At 50.4% G+C, this 14,112-nt stretch overlaps 1 protein-coding gene across 11 annotated transcripts in view; it reads left to right on the top strand.

Moving 5' to 3' along the window:
- Positions 1-14,112, top strand: part of NFIA (nuclear factor I A) — a 349,636-nt gene that overhangs the window by 86,619 nt on the left and 248,905 nt on the right. The gene's annotated exons all lie outside the window — the stretch shown is intronic.

Genomic DNA, 14,112 nt, shown 5'->3' with positions numbered 1-14,112 from the left:
AACTTCATTATTGAATTACATTAACAGGCCGCCCTCTAGTGTCATCTTTTATTTCTTGGGTAAAAAAAAATGGGCTCCTCGGGTAAAAAATGTGTATTTTGTCTCAGTGAACACCAGCAAGAGAGGCAGCCACAGAAGCAGCCAAGAAACATTTCTGTGGAGCACACTGGAAAGTTCTCTGTCAGGTTAAAATCCCTAAAGTTTGGAGTTTTCTCCTGAGGTTCTGGAAGTCAATTGCAGAAAGCCCAAGGAAAATATCACAAATCCTGTGCAGAGTTTTACTTTAAAATCAATGTTAACATTTCTGCTTCGGTTACAGAAATGCTGTGGTATATATGTGCATCTATACCTCTAATGGGAAATATTTTCTCCTCTCGTATGTACATGAGTGTCATTCAGGGAGGTAACAGGGAATGTCCTTCAAGGCAACAGTCCCAGCGCACAGGGATTGCTTCGCTGAGGCTGAAGACAGAAAGGTGATAGACATAAGCTCACAGGCAATTATTCAGGAGTCTGCAGCACTTTAGAGCTAAACCTTGAAAATACTAACGCTGAACAGACAATAAATACTTTTATGTCCTGAAAGCCTTACAGGCATTAGTATTAAGTGACCAGACCTGCCCTTACTGGGCTGGTCAGGAGTGGAAAAGGGGACAAAGCACCTTCAGGACCATTGGCAAGACAGGTCATGCCAACAGCTGGTGTGAATTAGCAGGAGAAGGCGGCACACATCCATCAGCCAGAGCTGTCCTGGTGTATTAATGTTCCCCCAGGCTGAAGCCACCTGCCCATCTTCCGTTTTTCTGAGCACACCTTTCTCCCAGGGGAGATCTCTTGGCTGCATGACAAAGCACCCTTTGGATAAATAACTAAATAATGGGAAGGATCTCAGCGCCGATTGCAGGACACCAGGATTCCTCTCTGACCCGCTGGGGACCGGGATCTGCCGCACACAGCGGCCACTGAGGGTGCCAGGGATGGCCTGGGCTGCGGGAAAGGTGGGAAATGTAACACCAGCATCCTCTCCTGTCCTCCCAAACCTCGCTGGAATTACAGAGGAAGGAGTGGGGGACACCCCACCGGCCAGTCCCACACGCAGGTGGGGGGGGACATAGAAAGCTTGACTCCGCTGACATCAGCCACACGCACTGTGGCTGGCGGTAACCTTGGCAAAGCAGGGCGAGAGCGCTCGGAGGCGCTAACCCGGCTGCGTTTTCCCCGGTTTTGCCGTATTTTTGTTGGTTTCGGCCTCAAGGGCCGCCCCGTCCCCGCGGCCCCCTCAGGCTCCCGCGCGCTTCCCGCCGGGAGGGGGCGCTGCGCCGCTGAGGCGCGGGGGGGGCGGCGCCGGGAGCGCGCGGCCGCCTCCAGGGGGCGCCGCGGGGCCCGCGCGGGGGCGCGCAGCGGCGGGGGCGCGCGGACAGGTGCGCGCACACCCCCAGGTGCGCGGGCACGGGAACAGCCCCCCATTCCCGGGAACGGGAACACCCCCCATTCCCGAGAACGGGAACAGCCTCCCATTCCCGGGAACGGGAACACCCCCCATTCCCGAGAACGGGAACAGCCCCCCATTCCCGAGAACGGGAACACCCCCCATTCCCGAGAACGGGAACACCCCCCATTCCCGAGAACGGGAACACCCCCCCATTCCCAGGCACGGGAACACCCCCCATTCCCGAGAACGGGAACAGCCCCCCATTCCCGAGAACGGGAACAGCCTTCCATTCCCGAGAACGGGAACACCCCCCATTCCCGAGAACGGGAACACCCCCCCGAGACCCCTCTGTCACCACATCGCACACGGGAAGGGGCAGCAACGAGGAGAGTGGGGGCGCAGGGATGCGCCCATCTCAGTAACTCCTCTGGGGAAGTTGTTGGGTGTTACCATCCCGACCCTCCAATCTGTATTTTGCAACCGTCCGGGAACACAACTGGGATTATTTATTATTGTTCCCTCTTATTAATTTAATTAAGTCTTGTTGGTGCAGCCTTTTTTTTTTTTTTTTTTTTTTTTTTTTTTTTTTTTTTGCCCCGTATTAAAGGAAATGAAGTCAACATCATTAAAAGGAGTGGAATAGGCGTATGCCAAAGTATTTGTAAGAGCACGTTAAAAATATTCTAATATGAATTCCAGCTGTCTCGCAGGCCTCTGGTAACTTTTCCGAAGAAATCCAGCGACGCCGCAGCCCCGCTGCTGTCGTCCGTGGGTTGAATACAAATTTGTGGCAACAGGGGGAAGCAACCTTCATTATTTCCTACAGTCACACTTTTTAAATCAAGTTAACTAGGAATTTTTAAAAGCCTTTGGCATTGCCTTTGGTGTAAGGCTCATGATGTTTGGGATTAAGGGGAAATTGTACCAACCTTACCTGCTCCAGGGAACAGCAAAGACCCCAGTGAGCCCATACCAATGTCACTCAGGGCATGTGGCATGGCAGAGGGCTGATGGGGTAGCTGAGTTCCAGGGTCTGTGTTTTAGGGTATCCCATGTGTTGTGTTCTGGTGTGCAGAGTTGTGTCCTGGTGTGTCAGAGTACCAGGCTACCTTGTGCTGGGTACCTGTGTGGCAGGGTACCTGTGGGCAGGTGTGGCAGTATATTGGGGTGCTGTGTGCTGGGGTACCCATGAGAAGGTGCAGTGTTGTGCTGAGACCCCTGTGTCTGAGTGCTGGGGTACCTGTGCACCAGCAGGACCTGAGTGCTGGGGTACCTGTGTGATGGGCACCTGGGAGGGGTACCCCACCCCCTCCCTTGCCTGCCTTCTCCAAGATGTCATAAAACCATCCCAAGGGATGAGCTGAAGAAGGGGGGTCCTGGCAGGAACAAAGAGCCCCTCTGCAAAAGGAGATGTATGGATGCTGCTTCCTTTGCAGTCCCTTGGCCAGAGGGCACTAGGAACACCAGCTCTGGTCCTTTCCCTGTTTTGAAACACCAGGAGACATTCCTGGTGTCTCAAAAGCATTGGGAACAGCAGCAGTGCTGTGAGGAGGAAAAGGCAGCTTCCCTGGAGTCTCCACTGGACATGGACTGCAGCTGGCCATGGTCACTCCCTCCTTCCACTCAGGTGTCCAGTGTTTTCCTCTGCTCTATACATTTCTCCCTGGCTTTCTGATTTTCTAAACCACAGGGAAGGATTTTCCATGGAGATTCAGTGTTCTCTCTGTGTTGCACATGCAGAAGGCTGGTCCACAGGTTCCCTTTGCCAAGCAGAGCAGAAGTCACTTGCACCAAAGTTTGGAGCTCAGCAATACTGAAAATCTGGAGATATTTCTTGAATTTAACGAGGAGGGCTGCGTGTAAGTCGGAGTTTGATGCTGCAGTGCAGTGGCAGAGAGCAGTTTCAGGCTCCTGCCCTGCGTGCTGCATTATTGCTGGGGGGCTTATCCCGGATTTTATTAGCCGTGTAAGCATCTCCAGCAGCATGCGACGTCCTGCTCTCAGGAGTGACTCCTCCCTCACTCAGCACTGCAAGTCTCAGGGACTTGCCAGTGCAGCTGATTGGATTCAGGCATTCCTGCAACTTCTCTCCCCTGAAACCCTGCCCTGACCCTGGGCACGGCCAAGGGGACCCCGCACTGGGACAAAATTCCCAGGGATTGTGTCAACCCCTGAATTATAGTGATACCACCAACACTTTTCATAGGGGTTTTTCTTTTTTCTTTTTCTTTTTTCTTTACTGTTAAAGGAGGTGATGGGAATAACAGGCAAAACCACTGCAGGGCCTAACAGAGATGGTGGGGGGAGGCCAAGCTGCGGTCCCAAGCCATAATACCCTAATTTCACAGGACCAGAGGATCCTTGGCTTTATGGATTTGATTCATGGGCAGTGGGAGCAGTGCTGGGACACCGGGGTACCACGGTCACTGCACCCAGCTGGCACAGAGCAGGGCTGGGAGATCTGGAGGCTGCCCGGAGATCTGGGAGAGCCTGAGGCTGCCCGGGGATTTGCATCCCACTGCCGCCGGGGCGGATGCTGCAGCTCCAGCCCCGGGAGCTGTAACCCTCCCACAGCCACATCCATATGGGATAGGGATATATGTGGATACGCACATGTACAGGCGGCTTGCAGCGCTGGCAGGCAGGACCGCGCTGGGCGGGAGAGCCCGGGGGTCCCCCCGCAAGCCCCGCCGCGGAGCCGGGCCCGGGAGGCGCCGCGGGGAGCGGCGGGGGCGGGCGCGGCGGCTGCCAGGTGCCCCCCTCCCTCCATCCCTCCCGCCCTCCGCGCCGCCCCGCCACTTCTATTGAGACTTTATTTTGCAGCGGGGGTCGGGGGGCGCCGGCTCTTCCCTGGATTTCTCCCCCCCTCCTCACCTTTTTATTTTCGTTGTTTATATTTTTGAATTTTTAATTTTTTTTTTTTTTTGGGGGGGGTGGGGGGGAAGGTGGGGTGCTGGCCAAAATCTTCCCGCTCTCCGTATGTGCGTGATTTAGAGTGACAGAATTGCGAGCCGGGGCTGGAGCAGCGATAAATCAGCTCCTCGCCGGCGCGGGTTGCCGGGACTCGCCCAGCGCCGGACGGAGACTGCGGCAAAAGAGAGGGGGAAAGGAAAGGAAAGAAAAAAAAAAATAGAGAGGGAAAAAAAAAAAAGGAAAGAAAAAAAAAAGGGTGTGGGGGAAAAAGAAAAAAAATAAAAGGGGGGAAATACAGGAATACAGGAATACAGGAAAAATAACTGGGCAGCCCGCGGCCGGCGGAGCGAGCGGCGGGGATTGCGCGGGTGCGGAGCGGCTGCAGCGGCCCCGGTCTGCGCTGCTCCGCGGGGTTTTCCTGTCTTGGCTCCTTTTTTTTTTTTTTGCGGGTCCTTTTTTCTTAAAGATTTTTCGGCTTTCTTTTTCCTTTTTCTTTCCTCCTCCTGTACCTTAGATGAAAATGGCTACCAGTGACTTGGCGAGCGTTGGGAAGGCAGAGCTGGCAGGTTGCGAGATTTATTTATTTATTCCCCCCTACCCCCACCCCTTTCCTCCAAATAATCCAGAGGCAGAGCAAAATCAAACAGCGAACTTTAAAGGCTTCGCTTGAATTCTTTCCGCCCCGCACCTCTGTTTTCTCTGCCCCCAGCCCCGATGCGGTGCCAGGGCTGTGCCCGAGGGGGGCCCGGAGCTCGGGGAGCTGCGACGCCCATCACGGGCGCCCACGCCGGGCAGCGGCTGCTCGGGCAAAACCGGGCAGAAATCGGGCAAAACCGGGCAGAAATCGGGCAAAACCGGGCAGAAATCGGGCAAAACCGGGCAGGATCCGCCGCGCTGCGAACTCCCTCGGCGACTAAAAATGGTGCCGCGGAGCTGGCGGATGCTGCGGCGGACACTGCGCTCCCGCGTAGGAATTATCCACTTTTTCATTTTTTTTTCTTCTTTTTATTATTATTATTTATTTTTGTGTCATACCACAGATCTACAACTGTACGTGCAAATAAAAGCGAGAGCTCACGGATACCGCTTTCCTTCCAGCGAGGACTGAGTAGTTAATCCAATAAGTATCTGTATTGTTTGGGGCGATGTGTGTGTGGTAGGGGGGAGGCAGTTAATCATGTATCGCAATGTATGGATAAAATAGATGAATATTAAAGTGACGTGGGGAAAGAGTGCCGGCGCGGGGGCTCCTTTCGGGGGAGAGGACAAAGAAGAAAGTGGAAACAATCTTTTAAAATATTTTCCATTCATAAAAATGGCAGAGGGCTTATCCACCAGTCTATTTCTGCGTCTGACTGAACAGCTAATGCATTATTGCCAGCTTCAAAAGATAATTGTAGTGTCGGTAGAGACCTAATAATACAGTAGCACATGTAATTTTAAACAACACCTCATTGTTTATTGGGATGTAACTTTCCCAAAGTTTATTTGTAGCATTAAGAGATTTTTAAGTGCAGGAACAAATTGCAAATGAGCAGCTGTAGGGCGATGCACGGTTTGTGTGGCTACAAGAGTTTCTATATTTAGTGACAATCTGAATCTGAAGAGGATTAAAAAAAAAAAAAAGAATATTTTTAAGGAAATGCTTATTTCCTCCTGGAGGAGGGGGCAGCTGGGCTGGGGGATCTCCTGGCTCGGGTTTTCAGTTTTCTGAGGGAGAAATAATGCAGTCAGTGTGTCTTTGCCCACGAGCTTCACGACCGTACGTACACCTGCTCTATAGGCTCAGAAAAAACATTTTCATGCAAAAAGTTAAGGAAGGGGTCGGGCATACGTACGTGGGGCGGTGTTGTGATTTATGTGCTTTTCCAGGAATCCAAATAAAACCATAGCTGAGCGTATCCCTTTGTAAGGGCCACCTGTGCATCACGCCTGCTTGTTCCGGGGGTTACCCTATGGAAATCTTCCCAGCCCAGTATAGAAGTTAACACAACAGTCGGGTGAGCAGAGGATGCTCTCACCTTCTCCCTGCTGTTAGGAGAGGAAAGCAGTGATTGTGACAGGCAGCCCACACGGATTACACTTCCTTTTTTCCCTTTTTTTAAAGAAAAACTCCCTTTCTGTAAAAAAAGCAAACCAACAAAGCAGCTTCTCCAGAGAGATCCAGTACCAGCACAGGGTGCCCAGTGCAGGGATCTATATTGCCAGGGCTTACAATGCGGCAGGTCAGTGAATTACAGTAATAAAGACTTCAAAAAAAAAAAAAAAAAAAAAATTCAGGTGCTGAAACTAACACATTTCCTTCACTACTCCAAAGGAGCCATGGGCTCTGGGAAAAGGCAGAGCAAGCAAAAGGGACTGGGTGCACTTCACTCGGTGGTTTTTTTTACAAAATTTTTTAGGCAGAAGCATTGGGTCTCGTGCAGGTTTTTGAGTTGTTACAACCAACTTTTGCATGTGAGTTACGGCACATCTTTTATGGCTCAATCCTTGCACATTATGAAGTTGTCCATAAAATTAGAGGAAGTAGAGAAGTAAAAAGTTACTAATCTCAGAGAAAGAGTATTACTTTCAATTCCCTATAATTTCATTTAGTTTGAAGTTTATGGGCTATCATTGGGGGGTTCTAAACTATCTTGTGTCAGTGTCTGTCCGTCCTATGAAGAATACACCACCTTTTAAAGAATACATAATTTAGGACTGAAAGAAGTATTTTTAATAGTAGAAAAGAGAAAGAGTTAGGAAAACTTGTGATGGAAAACTTCCCTGTTCTGTACCTGTGAGGAAAGTGATCAGATCTCGTGTGCTGTCTGGGTTAGCAGGGCTAAAACTATTTTATAAAAAATAACTGCAGAAGAGAATTGCAGATAAATTTTGTGCTAGAAAAACAGTAGTAAACCTGCACCTGTTACTGTGCCCTTATAACCAGCCTGTCTCTAACGTAGGCACAAAGTTGTCTGAGTTTGTGTCTGAATAGGCCACTCATATTTTATTATTTTTTTCTTCCTAAAACTTTAGCATAGATAAGAAATGAGAAAAAATTACTTAGCAGTGAATTAGATTGCTGCTTTGGATTTATTTATTTATTTATTTGGGGAAATAATGCCCATCTCATTGTGAAAGTTACAGACTCCAGAGAAAAGCCTGCAGCAAAGGGCAGCAGGGAATGCATGTTAATGAGGGTGAAAAGACCACCACTGCTTCTAAGCAGCATAGGTTGATGTTTAATATTAGTATTAATATTCCTGTTTTCTCTTGGACATAACTTTTCTTTGTCTTGTAACTGTTTGTGCTATCTGAAACTTTACAAAGTCTAGTCAGCAATTCCTCAGGTTCATTTTTCACACCCTGTATTGAATCTCAGCCTTTATATTCTGAGCAAACCCTGAATATAAAACGCTCTCATGTAAAAGCAGGGACAAAACACTTACTTTCCTTTTGAGAAATAGATTGCATAAATAAATATGACAATACATGGATATACAATATACTAAAATAAATAGTGTGTGGATGGGTGTGGATGGGTATATAAACAATATTTGCCACACCATGTTTATACCACTCTTGCGCAAACTTTATCAAGTGAAATTTTCATTGAGGTGTGCAAGATTAGGAGCAAAGTGTTTATGCCCAACTGCTTGATAAAACATTGGATTTAGGACACCAGCAGTATCAGTTCTGCATAGTGTAATCACTCCGTATCGCTGGAAAATGATTTCGTACCATTGTGAGGTGTCCCTCAGCTTCCAGCAGTGATAACACTGCGGGACTGTGTACAAATAAAATATAGCTGAGGATAACTGTACATATTTGCATCTTTCCTGGCTGTGAACAGGGGATTTATCCAGCTGGATGGAGGCACCAACATAAGAGGGGAGTAAGAAGGGAGTTTTAAGTTCCTGCTGGCCCACGGTGTGGCCTGGCCCAGCGGGCACTGCTTAAGCCCACTCGTAAACCACAGCGAGCTTATTAAACTCCACTCACTTTCACAGGGAACTTTCACTTCAAGCTATATTTCGTTTCTTCAAATAAACCCTGCTTGCAAAGGGGTTTTTACCTTAAAAATGCTACCACTTATTTTGCTCCCCATAAGAAGATCTACGGCAAAACAAAAGGGGAAACACTGCCTCTCCAGCCTCTGTCCGTTCTGTTGCTTCCTTTCTGCAGCCTGCACACTTCTGCTGGGGAGTTATTTCCTCTGCAGTGCATTTCGCAATAGACTCGAGACCCTGTGGAAATGCACTATAACTCTGCAGGCGTTTCTGCGCCGCGCCGGGCTCCGCAGCCAGCGCCCCACGCACGGCCGTGCCAGGCGGCGATGCCACCAGGAGCTCACGCTCAAAGCAGGTCTTTTCACACAAAGATTGACCAATTTTTAGTGTACTTGCTCCCACTTGCCATTAGCACAGCTGCTTTAATTCCCCACATGGATGTGGCTTTGGCGATGCACCCACGGCCTAGACCCCAAATGGTGTAGCAGTTTTCATCTGCCAGATAGGGACCGCAGTGCTTCTTCATCATCCTCCTAACATTTATGAATAATGTGAGAATCTGTTTTACCCCTCTGTTCTCCTAACTTTATTTGAGGAATTAGATATACCTACAGACTCCCAAATTGATGTGATTGTTAGAGTTTAAATGCCTTACATCTGATAACTAATTTTTATTTTCAGGATCTTGGTCATTGGATCACAGCTTAATTTCCTTTGACACTTAGGATCATAGATTTTAAATTGCATAGTCTAACATGTATGCTTTCATACTGCTGGGAATCATGGCGACGGACAGAAAATATTGCATGGAAACACAGTATTATTCACATGTGTGGATGCATTAGTGGCGTAAGGTGAGAATTTCCATCAAACATCCTACTCTGCTTATTTAAGCTACCCCCCGAAATTTGGAGCCTGGAAGATGAAAGTTCTGCCCTCCTGTTTTAGGATGACACAGAATTCACAAAACCATGGTGTTTATTGTAGAATCATAGAATGGCTTGGTTTGGAAGATACCTCAGATACTATCGAGTTCCAACAGTCCTGCTATGGGGAACTCTATTTCAGGATCTGGAGCCTTTAAACTAAGGAGGAAAGCCCTGTTATACCCAGTTCTTTGTACACCTGTGGAATCAAAAAGTAATCTCTTCCCCGGAGAGAGTCTTACAGAATACTCTCATTTTTGGTAGCTTTAGAATATTGCTGATTTCATGGAGGATGGCGGGACAAGGTTGGGCATAGCACTAAACTACTGTTTCTCTGTGGCATTTCTACTGGCATTTGTAGATAGTTCCATAGTAGGTTGTGGGACAACAGAGAAACATCTGGACATTGATTTCCATCCCCCACACTGGCACTTGGGTCTTTTGGGGATGTGAGTAAGCCGTCTATGGCTCTAAGGTCTTGCTGGAAAAGGGTCAGGATTGGAGATTTCAGGGAGCTTCTGGCTCTTAGCGGGGTGAAGCTGCTCCCACGGCAGCCAGAGTGGCTCTCCCAAAGCCACCAACATCACTCAGAGCTCAGGAGAACCCTGTTGTCTGCCTCAGGCCTTTAATGATTGCTGCTGTATGTTAACAGGCCATACCACATATAGCCCGGCTATTGTCAGCGCTGATCCCTGTCCAACTGACGGGCTATTCAAAGCGCTTCTCAAGCCTCTCCAAAATCCCAGCTTGTTCTACCCCGATGACAGCCATCCCTCCCATTCGGAGTTCTCTTTGTACGCTTGATAACATGGTGGAAATCCCTTATTATGCTTCTTTTAATAATGCTTTCACATGGCAAGGGGACATGATGTTTTAATTTATGCAGTGCACATCATCCTTCGACAATTTGCTAAGAGGAGCCCTCGCGACCTAAGCCTGCGCCGAATAACACAAGTTTATGCAAAACCAGTGGTTTCCAACCTGTGGTCTCCAGACCGCTGGGAGCAGGCAGGCTCCTTGCGAGGGGTCACCAGGAGGTAACCAGGAAAGCAGAGCCGCTGCCGGGAGGTTCAAACGCGCCGCCGCGCACGGAGCCGCACTGCCACCAGCGCGGGTCTGGGGCTCCCAAACTGCAAACTGAAAATCACTATCTCAGGGGTTTTTACTTTCTTACTTTTTTTTCTTTTTTTTTTTTTTTTTTTTTTTTTTTTTTTTTTTAATCTCTGTACTCAGTGCGCTGCGGCTGCAACCTCTGTGTCTTTAAATACCTGCTCAAGTCGATTAAAAGCAGTAAATTCAGAGGGGTAACCACACCACTCCTTATGAGTTGTGTGAGTTGAAGTCTTACTTTGTTGTCAAAAGATAGCAATTAACCTTCAGATCTACTTGGTCTCCCACCCCAAATTAATTTTGCAGTATTATCACGCATCTTGAAGCTTCCAGTTTTAAGCATATAATGCTTCTCCTGTTAATGAAGCGGGTATCCACGATCAAGGGGAGCTGAGAGCCACAGACAATTGTTTGTTTGCCTTTATTTCTCACGCCCTTTGAAGGTTTTTCTTTCTCCTCTGTGTTTTTTTTTTTTTTTTTTTTGCTTAGTTTTTTTTTTTTGGGGCTTTTTTTATTTATTTTTTATTAAGTGACTTTAGCAGATTGTACCCTCAGAGCTGTGAATAATGGGGTTATTCTACAAAAATGGCCAAGGCTAGTTAAGACACACAAAGCCAGGAAATCCTTTCAGGGATGAAATCAGGACTATTTTAGGGGTGCCGTGTAAGTTGGAGACTTTGCAGCTCGGCTGCTGCATCGCTGCCAGGCACGGCAGCGCTGCGGGGACGACCGGGGGCTTGTCCGGCCGGGGGGGACCCGCACCTTCCCCGCACCGGGGGGAGCAAAGCCTGGGGGGGTTTGCAAAGCACGTGGGGTGCAAAGGCGGACGTGAAAAGAAGGATGGGGGGTTTGCCAGCGCCAGGTAACTTTGCTCACGCTGCAAAGGAGCTCTGCTGGTGCAAGGGGCAGAGTTCTCCACGCCGGGGAGAGCTGCCCGTGCCGGGGGGTGCGCATGGGAAGCGGGGGGGGTCTCCGTGCGGAAAGGGAAGGGGGTTCCCCGTTCAGGAGGGGGATTTACAGTGCGAGGGGGCTGGTTATCCATGCCAGGATAGGGGGGTTATTCATGCAGGATGGGGGGGTTACCCATGCAGGATGGGGGTTATCCATGCAGGATGGGGGGGGTTATCCATGCAGGATTGGAGGGTTACCCGTGCAGGATGGGGGTTATCCATGCAGGATGGGGGGTGGGTTATCCATGCAGGACTGGAGGGTTACCCGTGCAGGATGGGGGTTATCCATGCAGGATGGGGGGTGGGTTATCCATGCAAGACTGGAGGGTTACCCGTGCCAGTGGCGCTCGCACCGCTCCCCCGCCACCCTCCCGTGCAGGACCCCCGCGGCTGGGAAGGGGCTCGGCGGGGGCGGGACACTGCGGAGCCGCCCGCCCGGCCGGGGGTGTGCGGGGGAAAGCGGGGGATGTCCGTGAGCCCCGCCGCCCCCCGGTGCGGGTCTCCTGTGCGAATCGCGGCGATTGCGGAAATACGCGGGGGCGGTGGGGGGAGGAGGAGGAGGTGGAGGAGAAGAGGAGGAGGGAGGTGGGCGGGAGGCTGCCGAATCGCTCGTAACTTCTGCAAAGTCCCGGGCACTGGGAGCCCACCCGGCAGAGCATGGAGAGGCGGCGGCAGCGCCCGGGCGCGCCCGCCCCGACCCCGGCTCGCCCCGCGCCGCAGCCACCAAAACCCCCAGATCAGCCCAAAACCCACGGGAAGAAAAAAATCCCAACACATCCCACCTAAGAGCCGGCGGCGGTTGGCTGCGGCGGGTTTTCCCTTCCGGTTCCCAACGGCTGCGAGTCGATTTTAGCCATAAAAATATAAAAAATTGCGAAGAGAAAAAAAAAAAAAAAAAAAGAAGAAAGTGCCGCCAGCCGCCAGAGCCCGCAAAGTTTCTCTTGCGCTGTTATCTGTGTTATCCCTGTTATCCCTGCCCGTGGGACGCGGCGCCGCTTAAACTCCTGTTTTTGTATTTTTAACCCGATTCCCACGCTTTCGCAGAGGGAATTCGCTATTGTCTGCGCGGGGTCTGGGCGCGGAGGGAGCGCGGGCGCGCAGGGCTGTGCCGCAGCTGCCTTTTTTTTTTTCTAAATCTTTTTTCCTTTTTTTTTTTTTTTTGGTCAGGGATTTGAGAAAACCGCTGAGCTTGACAGATTCCCCCGCTTTCCCCCCTCCCCGCCCGTACGTGCGCGCCGGCTCCGTGCGCGCCGTCTGGAGCGCCCGCGGCCGCGCACAAAGAAACGCGCCCGGGCGCGGGCTGTGACGGACCGCGGCGGGGACCAATGGGCGGGGCGGGGCCTTGTGACGTCACCGAGAGCTGCCCAATCAGCGGTGGGAGTGGGTGTTGCGACGTTTGAACTCCCCCGGGGGGAGGGGCGCGCCTTTTTTTTTCCCCTCGGTTTTTATTCTCCTTTTTTTTTTTTTCTCCTCTTTTTATTTTTTCTCCTTTTTTTTTTTTTTCCCTCCTCTTTTTTTTTTTTCCTTTTTTTTTTTTTTTTTTTTTTTTGCCTTCTCCGCCGAAGTTGGCGGCGCCCCGCGGGGACGGGGCCGCTGGTGGGGCCGGAGCCACGGAAACCTCCGGATTTAGCACCCAAAAAAAAAAAAAGGGGGGGGGGGAGGGGAGAAGAAGAAAGTGAAGAAAAAAACCACTTTTTTATTTATAAAAATATCCCACGTTCAAAAAATTATTTATTTTGTTAAAGCGTGCTTTGCAAAACGCTGAGTTGGGAAAAATGAGGATAACTTGCGCGCCCACCCGTTTAGCGCTCAAATATTCTGGGGTGGGGGAAGGTGCTTTCGCTCTACTCGTATTTATTTTTGGGGAGGGGGGGTGTCCGCGGCTGCGGAGGGGCTGCACTTGACCGTGGCCCCTGCCTAGAGGGCGCAACCAGCCGTCCCGCGGCCAAAAGTCTCCCGAAGGGCGCCAAAAGTTACTTAAAAGATAATGCTGGAAACCGCAAAAGGCTGGGAGCCGTGCGGCACGGACGAGTGGGGGACACAACCCACTCCCCTCCACCTCCGAAAGAAGCTGCGGGAGGGGATTTTTCCTCCTTTTCCCTATAGATGGGATTTTTTTCCCTGCGTGTGTCGCCGTCCCCCTCCCCGCTCCGCTAAACAAAAAGCCTGTGACTACGCGCAGGGACGCGGGGGTCACCTAAACTGCCTCCGGCATCAGTGGAAAACGCTATTCCCAAGCGGAAAGGGGGGGGACACACCACCCGGGACACCCTCCGAGTCCCCAGGAGCGGGCTGGAGAGCATCCAAACCCCAAACCCAAACGTTGCCGGTGCCAAGACAATGCGCTCCAGAAGTGTCAGGAGGCGCGGGGGTATTTTTAATTTTAAGCGCTTCACTTTTAGATTTCATAAGTAAGAAAGAGGGGGGAGTGAGATGTGCCGATGAATTTATGTGTTGCTATTTTTTAGAAGAAAATTTGTATTTTTTTTTTTTTTAAAGTGGAATAAGCACCCTTGATTCTAAAGCGCTTGATTTAAAATGACAAGTGCCAAAGGGGATGGGGAAAGTTGTGGAAGGCAACGCCGCTTCCCCCAGCCCCCCCCGCCCCAGCCCCATCCCTCCACGGTCAAGGGCCGAGCGGAGCCGCAGCCCCCGGGAAAAGCAAAATAAATAAATAAACAAATAAATAAATAAATACCAATTATGATAGAAAAATACACATCTCCCCCCCACCCCCCCCTCCGTAAAAAGAGGAAAACTTTGAGCCGAGCCCTGCTCGCCTCTCGGCT

Source organism: Lonchura striata, chromosome 9, assembly GCF_046129695.1.
Source record: "Lonchura striata isolate bLonStr1 chromosome 9, bLonStr1.mat, whole genome shotgun sequence".
In the NCBI taxonomy this organism is placed as follows: Eukaryota; Metazoa; Chordata; class Aves; order Passeriformes; family Estrildidae; genus Lonchura; species Lonchura striata.
The sequence above is the reverse complement of the archived record's forward strand: the minus strand, read 5'-3'. Positions and strand labels throughout refer to the sequence as shown.